Genomic DNA, 13,738 nt, shown 5'->3' with positions numbered 1-13,738 from the left:
GGGACCCTTTATTCTTTCAGAGTCCACAGTTTGTTTGTTTTTGTTTGTTTGTTTGTTTTGTTTTGTTTCTATTTTGTTTTTTTCTTTTTGTTTTGCATTGTTTATTTGTACAGTGATACATACCTATTATGCACATGAGTTGCCTTCCCTGTAGATAGAACCTTAGTCAAAAACTCTATCTGGAGGCTTCCAACATTCCTTAACAACAGATATAATCCCTCTTCCCCCACCAAACAAAAACAAAAACCAGTAACTTCCAATGAGATAAAATTTCACAGCAATGAAGGTGTAAAATTGGACCCAATACCAAAGAATTGTATCCACACATCCTGGAGCACTGAAACTGCCTCCTAGGATCAGCTGAAACACAAGAATAGAGAAATACTCTTTGAAAATAAGGCATTATACTTCAGATAGAGTATACTCATTAAAGCAATAACCTCTTTATGTTGTTGTGCCCCTAAAAGAGGAGTGAATGGATCCAAAAACCAAGAGACGTAACGCGGGAGGCAGAGGTTGAAGTGAGCCAAAATGGCACCACTGCACTCCAGCCTGAGCGACAGAGTGAAACTCCAAGGGAGCAGAGGGGTGAGGGTAGGACTGGCTTTATATACCATCTCACTCACTAGGATCTCTGTGGTTCCTGCCCATTGCAAATCTGGTTTAGAAGTCCTGATCCCCAAAGTAAGAACACTCTTGCCTGAGAACACAGCAAGTATTCCATTATATTACAAAGTTATGATTGCTACCATCACACTTTAACTTCTTCTGTTCAGGGAACAATAGGAAAAAGGAGGAGTCTCAGCCATGACAGGTTTATAATTCATATCAGAAGTTGGATATAGGGCTGCTTTTACACAAAGCAGATGGGAAATTTACAGAACACAGTTGATCCACTTTGGTACCTCTTGGTACTCTCTTGCTTTGTTGTAAATTTGTGTGCCTGTGTGCAGCAACCCAAGCTGAAAAGAGTGCATTCTTGAGGGCTTATACCCTTCAGAATGAAGGTTGAATCTAAAATGTGTCTCTTATTAATAGTATATAGTTGGATCATGGTGGTTTTCTTCTTTGTGTTTGTTTTAATCTCAGTTTTTTTTTTTTAATTAGAATGACTAACCCATTTATACTTCATACAGTTATTAATAATGTGTGATTCACATCTGTCAAATTCCTAGTTGTTTTCTACATGTCTTAGGTCATTAAGTTTCTCTATTCCTGTCTTCCATTAAATAGATATTTTCTAATGTTCATTTTAATTCACCAGATGTTTCTTTTTACTATATTTTAGGTTATTTTCTTATTGGTTTCTTTGAGGATTACAATAAACATGTTACCTATAATCATATAGTTCAGATTTATAGCAATATACAATATGCAATATATAATATGAGCAATATACAATATAAAATATCAATATAGCTCAATTTCTTCTCTCATCCTTTGTACTAGTAATGGTACAATTTTATAACTATTGCTGCACATAGGTAGATACATGTTTTAAACTATATTCTTTGTCATGTGTGCCCGTGATAGACTCAACTTAATTAGCTTATTGATCAGGTAATAATTGAACAGAGAATTCTACAAATAACTTGAATGAGTAAGACATATGAATTATTAAGGAGAAGAAGAGTTACAAATCAAAACTACACTGATACTGTTTTTATTATTATTTTTACCTATGTAGTTACCTTTTCCATATACTTTCTCTTTATTCTTAGCATAGATTCAAGTCATTCGTCAGTGTTTCTTCATTTAGCCATGTGATGTTTCTTTACTATTTTTTAAAGAGTAGCGCTACTAGCTATGAATTATCTCAGGCTTTCTTTTTAATTAATTCAAGACTGTCTACATTTGTTCTTTATTTTAGAAGCATAGTTTTGCTGAATAGATAATTATTTATTGACAGTCTTTTTTCCCAACACTTTAATATGTCATTCCACCACTTCATGGCTCTAGTGCTTCTGATGATTAGTCAGCTGTTGAACTTATTGAAGCTCCCTTGTATATTTTGAGTCATTTTTCACTTGCTGCTGTAAAAATTATCTGTTTTGTACTATGCTCACCCCTGGGTGATGGGTTAAATCACACCCCAAACCTCGGTATCACACAACATACTTTTGTAACAAACCTGTGCACGTAGTCCCTGAATCTAACATAAAAGTTGGAAAAAATATATATATTTTTGGCTTTCAGCAGTTTGACTATGATGTTTCTAGGCGTTTAGGTTTAAACTCTTTGAGTTACCTCCTTTGGAGTTTTTTGAGCCTTTTTAGTATATCCATTAATGTGTGTGTGTGGTTTTTTTTTTTTTTTTTTTAAATGCTCTTGGAAAGTGAAGATTAAGGCAAAGTTTAGACTTTCCAAAATCACAAATATTATTCCTGCCACTTTTTGTCTCCCTTTTCTTCTGACACTCTCAATACATATCAATAAGCATGATGATGCCCTGGAGATTACTGGAGCTCTGCTTATTGTTCTTTCTTTCTTTTTTTTTTTTTTTTAAAGATTAAATAAACTTAATTGGTATATTTTTTAATTTTATTATTTGTTCTTTTGCCAGATGAAGACGTTGTACTTCTGTTTCATTTCAATCATTGTACTTTTCAAATTTAGCATTTACATGTGGTTCTCTCTTTTAAAAAAAAATATTTCTTTATATTGTCATTGTAAACATCATTCTATAATTTCTTTTAATTCTTTAAATTAAAAGAATTTTAATTTTCTCTAGTTCTTTGAACATATTTTTAATGTGTATATATATATATATATATATATTTGTAGCAGTGAGTCTTTCTGGTAAAGACCAGAAAATCTACTAGACACATTTTAAAAGAGTTGTAAAATTAAACAATATCTTCTAATAGCTAATTTAAAAACTTTTGTCTAGCAAGTTCAACATCTGGGCTTCATCATTGCAGTTTCTATTGACTATTTTGCTTTGCTTTTCTTCTGTATATGGTTCATATTTTCCTGTTTCTTTTTGTACCACATTTTAAACAATCACACATATTAAATAATATAGCAACCATGGAAATCAATTTTATTCCTTGTCTTCAGAGTTTTGTTATTGTTGCTATTATTATTGTTCTTTGTTCATTTAATGACTTTCCTGAACTAATTCCTTAAAATATTGATATTGTTTGGATGTGTCTTCCCACCCAAATCACATACTTGAAATGTAATCCCAATGTTGGAAGTGGAGCCTGGTGGGAGATGACTAAATTATTCAGGTGGAATTCTCATGAGTAGTAATAATGGTTTGTTTGACTCTGTGTCCCTACCCAAATCTCATCTTATAGCTCCCATAGTTCCCACCACCATCCTCCAGACACTAGGATGGTAGATCCACCAACAGCTTGAACCCTGTGCCTGGAAAAGCCACCGACACTCAACACCAGCCAGTGAAAGCAGTCAGGAGGGAGCCTGCAACCTGCAGAGCCACGGGGCTGAGTTGCCCAAGACCAGAGGAACCCACCTCTTGCATCAGCATGACGTGGAAGTAAGACATCAAGTCAAAAGAGATCATTTTGGAGCTTTAAGATTTGACTACCCTGCTGGATTTCAGACTTGCATGGGGCCTGTAGCCCCTGTGTTTAGGCCAATTTCTCTCATTTGGAAGGGCTGTATCTACCCAATGCTTGTACTCCCACTGCATCTAGAAAGTAACTAACTTGCTTTTGATTTTACAAGCTCATAAGCGAAAGGGACTTGCCTTGTTTCGGATGAGGCTTTGGACTGTGGACTTTTGAGTTAATTCTGAAATGAGTTAAGATTTGGGGGACTGTTGGGAAGGCATGATTAATTTCTAACTGTGAAGACATGACATTTGGGAGGGGCCAGGGTCAGAATGACATGGTTTAGCTATGTGTCCCCATCCAAATCTCATCTTGTAGCTCCCATAATTCCCATGTGTTGTGGGAGGGACCCGGTGGGAGATAATTGAATCATGGGGCAGATATTTCCCATGCTGTTCTCCTGGTAGTGAACAAGTATCAGGAGATCTGATGGTTTTAAAAACAGGAGTTTGGGTCTGGTGTGGTGGCTTACGCCTGTAATCCCAGCATTTTGGGAGGCTGAGGCTGGAGTTCAAGACCAGCCTTGCAACATGGTGAAACCCCTCTCTACTAAAAATATAAAATTAGCCTTGTGTGGTGGCACATGCCTGTAATCCCAGCTACTCGGGAGGCTGGGCCAGGAGAATCACTTGAACCCCGAAGGCAGAGGTTGCAGTGAGCCAAGGTCGCGCTACTGAACTCCAGCCTGGGTGACAGCACGAGACTCCATCTCAAGACAAAAAACAAAAACAAAAACAAAACAAAACAAACAAAAATGGGAGTTTCCTTGCACAAGCTCTATATATCTTTGCCTACCGCCATCCACTTAAGATGTGACTTACTCTCCTTGCCTTCTGCCATGATTGTGATGCCTCCCCAGCTACATGGAACTGTAAATCCATTAAACCCTTTTTCCTTTATAAATTACCTAGTCTTGGGTGTTGTCTTCATCAGCAGCATGAAAACAGACTAATACAAGTGGTTTAGCACCACCTACCTTGGTACTGTACCCATTATAGTGAGTGAGTTCTCAGTGAGATCTGGTTTAAAAGTGTATAGCATCTCCCCTGCTTGCTCTCTTGCTCCTGCTTCAGCCATGGGAATTGACTTCTCCTGCTTTGCCTTCTACCATGAGTAAAATTCGTTGAGGCCTCCTCAGAACCAGATGCTGCCATGTTTTCTGTATAGCCTGCAGAAGTGTGAGACAATTAAACTTCTTTTCTTATAAATTACCCAGTCAAAGATATTTCTTTATAGAAATGCAAGAGCAGCCTAATACTTTTATATATTCTTTGTCATATGCAGCCATGGTAGACTCAACTTATTTCGCTTATTGATCTGCTAATAATTGGACAGATATTTCACTAAATGCCTTGAATCAGTAAGTCTCCCAGACTTTGCTGAGGAGTTCTGGGCATGTGCTAAAGCATTCCTTCAGTGTTTTGCAATTTTACAGCTCTGTCTTAACCTTTATTTCCAGCATGCAAAATTTCTTAAAATCAATCAGAAGTAAGGAATTAGGCCTTCTCAACTCTCTTTTGGCTGTGCACACAGTTCTTTGTATATGTGTGGCATAATAGATAAATATGTTGGAGCTTTTAAAGCACCCTGTGGACATCTTATTTTCCAGTTCTTTCTTTTTGGAGTTTTAGTTCTGCCTCTTTTTTTTTTTTTTATTTCCAACTGGTATTGCCACTTCAGGAAGATAAGACTTTAAAAATCACTGATTATTTGCAAGACATCACCCAAAGAAACTTATGCGTTCAGGTATCTTTTTTGTGTAATTCTTTATTTTTCTTTGGGTATATAACCAGTTGTAGGATTGCTGGATTGAATGGTAGTTCTATTTTCAGCTCTCTGAGAAATATCATACTATTTTCCATAGTACATTAGTCAGACAGTGATTACACTAAAATCCCAGACTTTACACTATGCAATATACCCAGGTGACAAAACTGTATTTGTACTCCTTAAATGTGTAAAAATAAAACAAAACAAAACATAAACTGTATTGAGGATAGGTTAGTTCCCATCTAGTGAGCTCTAAATCAGATAAAATAAGGACCATCCCTGAGAATAAGATTTTACTAGGAAGCTATTTTAATTGCTAGTCAATACAGTGACAATACTCTGCACCTAGGGGTGAGTTCCAATCTAATTCTGTCTTCTCTGTTGGCTGTTAAGCTGCTACTTGCAATTGTTACCACTCTTTCATGACTACTGATGTTTGAGGCTATCATGGGGCTGGAAATAGGAGGTAGGAATAGGACAAATTAAAACCCCACAAGCTTGTCATTCTTACTAAGATTCAGACATTTTTTTTCTTAAATAAATGCTCTCCTGGTTGTTGAAAGCCTTTTATTAATTTAGAGTCTTTATGAAATTGATTTTGCTAATTTTTGCCATTGTCCTCACAGCTTTTACAGAAGATAAGATTTTCAGAGGTTGTTTATTAATCATCCAGTCTAGAAGTGGTTCACCCTGATTTTTAGTATAAGACTAGTGTTACTTTATGGAAACATTAGACATGTAGAAATTAGCTGGTAACTTTTATACTTTCACTTTATTGCAGAGTTGTTAAAATGAAATCGGTACTACTACATATTTAAAATTTTGAGGCTGGGTGCGTTGGCTCACACCTGTAATCCCTGCACTTTGGGAAGCCGAGGCGGATGGATCATGAGGCCAAGAGATCAAGACATTCTTGGCCAACATGGTGAAACTCCGTCTCTACTAAAAATACAAAAATTAGCTGGGCCTGGTGGTGTGCGCCTGTAGTCCCAGCTACTCAGGAGGCTGAGGCAGGAGAATTACTTGAACACAGGAGGCAGAGGTTGCAGTGAGCTGAGACAGCACCATTGCACTTCCAGCCTGGTGACAGAGGGAGATTCTGTCTCAAAAATAAATAAATTAATAAATTAATGAATTAATTAAAAATTTTGAATTTGTCAAATTATTCATGCAGACACTTAATGAAATGTAAATTTTAAAAATGAAGTCTCCAAGATGGGCGGATCACGAGGTCAGGAGATCGAGACCATCCTGGCTAACATGGTGAAACCCCATCTCTACTAAAAAATACAAAAAACTAGCCGGGCAAGGTGGCGGGCGCCTGTAGTCCCAGCTACTCGGGAGGCTGAGGCAGGAGAATGGCATAAACTCGGGAGGCAGAGCTTGCGGTGAGCTGAGATCCGGCCACTGCACTCCAGCCTGGGCGACAGAACGAGACTCCGTCTCAAAAAAAAAAAAAAAAAAAACACAATGAAGTCTCAATACCATGTTAATTGTTCTTGTAGATTTCTTTAGTATATTCTTTTGTAAATATTTGTAACATTTTCCCTAAAAACTGTCCCAAATTTTTCCAAATGTATTTGTAATGAATTAAAATTTATTTTAATATTTTTCCCTAAAATTGCAGTTATTTTCACATTCAAATTTCTAAATTTGTTTATATACATATTATTATTATTATTTTTGCTTCTGTCTCCCCTAAGATTTTTTTGGTTGTTGTTATCATATTTTTAACAGAAGAAACAACTCTTTGTTTTATTAATTTTTCTTCTCTTATTTCAGTTAATTTGTTTATGACTTTCTTTTTTTCTTTATATCTTTAATTTATTTTGTTATTTTTCTTGAGATGAGTGCTTCAATATAACTTCTGTTGAATTATGGGGTGTGTGGGTTTAATTTGCATGCTATTGTTTCCTTTAATTTAAAAAAACCCTGCTTTACAACATAAATTTGTGTTTGCTCATTTATTTTATCTAATTTACTTTAAAATATAAGGAACTTTTTGGTTCTTTTGTAAAATTGTTTTTCAAAATGTTTAAATCTCTATTTTTTTCAAATTTTACTATACATTCTGCCTTTTTGTTTTCTAATAAAACCTATGCATTATATAAAGTACTATATTCACCAATTTGAAGATGCTTTTTTCCCTACATTTAGATATCTCTATAATAAAAATACATCTTACAACCATTTAGGTTAAACTGTAGTCAAAATTTAATTATTACTGCCTTGTATAGTTGAATTTGGTCATGCTATGCATATAGTCATTAGTTATAATAAGTTACTGGAATTTGTGCACTAGGCATATTGGGTTTAACTGTAAATATGTCTCCAAAAAGATTACATTATAAATTAGTATTAAAATAAAACTAAGTTATTTTGTGCACAAATTATCACAAAAATAAAATAGGAATGTGTAAAATTTTGATATTAGTGAGGTCAATATCCATTACTGGAAGAATGAATGAATTTTGTATTTCCTATCAAAGCACTGAGCAAGGGTTTCACAGGACCTAAGAAAAGAAGATTCTCAAAAATAGATAAAATTTTGTTACATTTTGTTGCTGAGGTTTATGGAAATAGATTGCCTACTATATGCAATAAATTAAAGTACCATATTTAAGATATTTAAGGCTTGAAGAATGCTATGAATTACTTGGAAAAAATCCTAAGGGCCCTAGTGGACACTATTTTAAGAAAGGCTGAATCCATAACACTCTCAATGGCATAGAAGATGCTGTTGTATATAAAAACTTAGAGACTAAAAAAAGAAAAAATGACTCAGAGGAGTAAAAATCTGTGTGAATAAGTTTCAATAATACCCTAGCCAATGTATGGTCCATAAGGGGTTCTACCTGAAGGTTGAAGAATGACAATATCAAAATTTAGTCTAAACTAGACTAGTCAAAAAATTTCTTTTGATTAGCATAATATAAACAGTCTGAGAAATGAGAAAGCAGTGTAAAATAGTTTAACTAATAGCATCTATTTTCTTTCTTTATGATATAAAATTTAGGTATATTATTAAAACATTGATGGAGTCTTTGATATGGTGAAATGTAGCTTTTTCTTTCTGGTAACTTGAATTATTCCCTATTGTTTATTTATTATTTATTTATTTAATGAGTTAGTGTTTGTTTTCATCTGTAAAATTTAAAATGAACACATTTATTGTTTCCATATTTATTGATTTTTAATATGATATAATTTTTTCATAAAAGCTGGGGTTAGCAACATTTTCTTCTTTTGACATTTATTTACTCTTTTTAATGATATTATATTATTTTTCCATTTCCAAAATTGATATTCAATACAAGCTTCCATAGTTAGAACTCTCTTATTTTGTTAGACTTAGAAAATAATGCAGAACTCACTCTCAACCCTGCAACCACTGCTTCTTTTTTACCTAATTAACACTCTTCTAGTTTTTTGAAATCTGTGATAACTTAAAATTATTTTTCCAAGGGTCTGAGAAATTCTGTATCTTATGAGTTTTAGCATACTAAGCATTTAATTTATACTTAAAAATGTCTCTGCATTCAGTTTTCCTGGGTGATACATTTTAATCAGAATTTATTTCTTCTTCAGTGTCTTCTAGCAATCGAACATTGCACTGGAGAAATCTGAGATGAGCTTGCTGTCTTTTCCTTGTCTTTTTGCCTGAACCCATATTGTCTTTTCTGATTCTTTGAAATTTAACTTCATTGTACTTTTTCTTGATATTGGTTTTCTGTAGAGGTTTTTCCATGAGACACAGAGGTCACATTTAAGCAGGAGATTTAATCCTTTCTTTACTTCAGAAAAATTTTCTTCAGTCATATATCTAAATATGTATTTGTCTCCTAGGTTTTTGTGTGTGAATAATACAAATGAAGCATATCACAGTGACTTGCTCTTTTTTTCTGATGTCTCTAATCTTTATTTATTACTTAATTATTTAATTTAATTTTTTCCTAGCTGTTCTGTCATTTTTCTTATTAAAGATTGTGTTACCAGTATGAAATATTTAATTTTGCTACTTCTATATGACTTTCAGTTTTGAGCATCCTTATTTTCCATTTATTTTATGAAACATGAGATATATGAAAAATATTATTAGCTTTAGCTCATCTGTTAGCTAAATTTCATTTGTTTTCTTTTCTCCTGTGTCTCAGCAGAGAAATATTTTTATAGGGTCTTTCTTTTTTTTTTTACGCTTTAACTTGATTTATAATATTGAACATTATTTTCTGACAGATTCTTACTTCTTCTAGAATTATTATTCTCATGTATAATATCTTTCTTGAAGTTTTATATGTTTGTTTTCTGTTTTGGAGATATTCTGAATGAGTAAATTGTCTGCTATTACATACTGTTTGTTTATTTGATAGAAGTAGTTTAATCTTGACCTTCTATGTGCTGAAAAACATAACCAAAGGAAGTGAAAAAATTAGCTAAAGCAGCTGGAAGCTGTAATCAGATTTTTCAAAACATTTTCTCTTGCATGTCAGCTTTATTTGCTAATTTGGATGTATAGTGCCTCTCAGCTTTTTATCTTTCCACCTCCTACGTTTGAGCAAGAGGTCATCATGACTCATTGGGAGGTTAAGTATGAGGTTAGGACTTTGTTTTTCTTAATTTACATTTCTCTACTCAGTTGCCTCAGGTTAATAGCAGAAAATGTCTCTATGTAAGAAAGTAGAACAAAAAGAAAGAAAAAGAGAATTTTTTTATTTCTCAATATTTCTTCTGTCATATTTTGGGTGTGAAATTCAGTGGACCAATTTTTGTACCTTCTCTGTGATCCTATCCAAATCATTGAATTTTCATTGTTCATATTTTGCTTGAGTTTTCAAAAATGTGCTACTTGTTGGTAGAAAAACCTGTACCCTGCCACCTTGTTCAGTATATTAGTATTAGGCAAGGAGGGTATAAGCATCTCAACAAATCACATTAACATGAGAATCGTGTGCTTGATTGTTTATTTGTTCACTCTGTATGCATATCTTTGTGAGTGTGTATGTGAGTTCCTAAGTGTATGTATTGGAGGCATGATTATAAACAGTAAAGATATACAAGTACTTATTTCAGTATTTTATTTTAGTCCACTACAACCAGAAAAATAATACAGTTAGTGTCATAACTTAGAAACAATTTAATATTTTTTTATTCATGAACTAGGAAACTTTTTAAAATAGCAAAACATTATTTAGCAAAACATTAATTATTTCTGAAAGTGTAATCTATCTGTAGGCACAGGTTTGATCATATTATTACCTTTTATATTTTATTGATTCTACTTCCTCATACTAAAGACAGTCTATCACAGTCCCCTCCTTTAAAAATGTTTGATTTTTTGTATCTTTTACAAACAAGTTCTGATATATAAGTCTGAGCAGCTACCACAAAGCTTATCTCAGTCACTGCAACTATTATTATCTCATTCTTACAAGAAATACTGAGTTTTAAATTATTTTTCAGACTTTCTGCAGTTTTTCACCATTCTCCACTGGGGATGTTCTACTAATCTGAAAACTTCAAGCTGCCAACGTGTTCTGTGGTTCCCATACTTGTAAAACATAGCTAAAAAGGTTACTACACATTTACAATAGACTGACGGTTTGTGACTTCTAAAATTCATGTGCTGAAATCCAAACCCCTCAATGTGATGGTATGAGAAAGAGGGGACTTTGGTAAGTTGTTAGGTCAATTAGCAGAGCCCTCATGAATGTAATTAGTGTCCTTATTAAGGAGACACTGGAGAGCTTGCGTGTCCTTTGCACCATCTGAGATCTCAGGGAAAAGCCAGCCATAGATGAACCAGAGAGTGGACCTTCACCAGACACGGAATCCGCCACTTCCTTGACCATGTTTCCCAGGTTCCAGAGCTGTAAGAAACATATTTATTTAGTAGCTGGAGCAGTCTAAAACAACACTGTTGCTGTGTGTGTGTGTGTGCATGCGCGCTTGCCAATTTTTACTAAAATAACTTAAAAAATGTCATGTTGTATACTTTAAGTATATACATAAAAATATTTATTTATTTAAGATCCAAGCATAAGTCCATAGGCTAGACAGGTGATACATGTTGATGACAGATGCCATGATCTGGAAATGAGGATAATTCCCCTGAACAACAAGGTTTTGTTAATAAAAGTAACTCAATGAGCATGTGTGCAACTTCCTTTAAAATAAGATTTATCTCATATACTTATCAATTCTTCATGAAAGTAAAATCTATAACGGCTCAGTCTACCATTTCTCAGTTAGTCCTACCCATGTCTGAATCTGAATGGCTTCGATAATTTGACTTAAAGCAGGAAACCTCCTAGAATCCATTATGTATATAAAATATGTTTTGATTGCATTACTCCATGATTGCCTAGTAGGTAATTTTATGTTTAAAATATGAATATTTTGACTAACTAAATTGCTTTATTTAACTTACATTTTTCAGGTTATCATTAATAATATCCTTTATGAACTTGCTTGCATGAAGTATACTAATCTTTTAGATAATTTGATTAGTTTTATCTTTAGTCTTCAACCTTGGAAGTACTTTCTAAGCACTTTCTTGAACCTAGTTTTGAGGTTAAATCATTGTGTCATTAATATTTTAAAGAGACTAAATGGAAAGATATGCTCATAAAGTCCAGACGTCTTTGTCACTGATATAATAGGGCAATGAGACAATTTTCTTCCTAAGAACCGGAAGATCGTTCTGTCTGTTCTGTTTGGCTCATTTATCTCTGTTACATTGATGAATTCATTTTCATGACAATACTTGGTCTGAATAATGAAAAGCTGGAAGAATGTCTGATGGCCAAAATGGAATATTTAAAATTTTCTTTCCAATTATAGCTAAGCATCATTTTGAGATTCACCATTGAGATGATCAATCACTTTGGGTGAACAAGAAATGTTAGATGATATTTTTCAGCTAAATTACAAGTCATTTGAATAGTGTAATCTCTCTTAAAGCATTATTAAGCCAGTGTGAACTGTAAGTCATTATTATCTTCTTAAAAACAAATGTATAAAATACAACAATGTGTTTTCAACTTTTCATTTGCTATGAATTTGAATACACAGTATAAAAACCATTTATTGAAAGAAACATAATCTTTATAAAACAAATTAACTTTTTTGAATATTCATTAGTTAAATAAATTTATTGGTTCTGTTCTTAGTCAAAAGTGAAGTAGATGATTGTGTCTACAAGGTTATTGAAAGTACCTTTTCAAACTTTAGTGGACCTGTGAAGCTTCTGAAGATCTTAGTGAAGCTTTACATTTTTTAACAAGCCCTGCCATGTCCACATGGACTAGTCAAAATATGATACCAATTTTTCTCTGTAAGAAATTCATATAGTTGGTCTTGAGCTCGTTGTTTGGCAGTTAAGACGTATACAACTCTGAAAGAAATAATGCTTAAAATTTGTTGAAAATTTATTATTTTTTTTTATAATTACATGTGGGAAAATTTAGTTTCATTTCTGAGTGACTTTGAACCAAATTTTGGCTTACGAGTTTTAACAGTAAGACAATATTATCTTACCTCATAGTTATTATGAATTGAAAAAGAAATTGTTAATCAAAAAGCAAACAGAACTTGAATGTTTGGAAAATCCTCAGCCTACCATATTGCAAAAAAATGAACAGCTTGTTCTGAAAGGAACATTAAAGATATGGCCAACAAACCACTTGACAAAATGTAGGATTACACAACTAGAAAAGTTTCTAGTTTGAACCAAAGGGAACAGAGATGGACTCAATAAAGGAAGGCTGTTTGACTTTTGGGATTGGACAGGGCAGGATGGTAGAACTATCAGGCTATGAACATGCATTATTTTTCAAAGAGAGTAAAACATGACCCCAAAGGCAATTCAGACACCATCAGGGTCACCAGAAAGGTATCAACAGGTTAGAAGGCTTACATGATGCTTTGTGGGTGGGATTACTGCCTTGAGCTGTGGGGGTCTTGCTGCCATATTACTGGGCCTAGAAGTCCAGACATGGAACCAAAGAGGATTATTCTCAAGCCTTAAGGTCTAATGAATTTTGCCTCAGGATGAATTGTACCTTGATTATACCCATATCAAATTTAAATAATATTTAGATGAGACTTTGGATTTTAGAGTTGGTGCTGAAATAAATTAAGACTCTAGGGACTGTTGAGATGGAATGAATGCATTTTGCATATAAGAAAGACATGAACTTTGAGGGGCCAGAGAGGAAGATACTTTTGAGGAAACCTCTACATAATTGAAATAGTGATGTAAGTTTGATATGGATAAGATATGTCAAGAATGTATTGGGAGAAATGTGGTAACCCTGGAGACAGACAATGAATCAGATATGGTAGAAGGAGGCAAAACAAAAACAAAACACAAATAATACAAAGACAGGGAG

The 13,738-nt window shown here is 33.7% G+C and overlaps 1 non-coding gene across 1 annotated transcript; it reads right to left on the bottom strand.

Annotated features, from left to right (window-relative positions):
• Window positions 1-2,787: 2,787 nt before the first annotated feature.
• Window positions 2,788-2,849, bottom strand: LOC115897151. Its single transcript, XR_004057082.1, has one exon. It is a non-coding gene; the product is annotated as a U7 small nuclear RNA (small nuclear RNA).
• Window positions 2,850-13,738: the final 10,889 nt, after the last annotated feature.

Source organism: Rhinopithecus roxellana, chromosome 4, assembly GCF_007565055.1.
Source record: "Rhinopithecus roxellana isolate Shanxi Qingling chromosome 4, ASM756505v1, whole genome shotgun sequence".
NCBI lineage: Eukaryota > Metazoa > Chordata > Mammalia > Primates > Cercopithecidae > Rhinopithecus > Rhinopithecus roxellana.
This window is presented reverse-complemented; position numbering and strand designations above follow the sequence as displayed.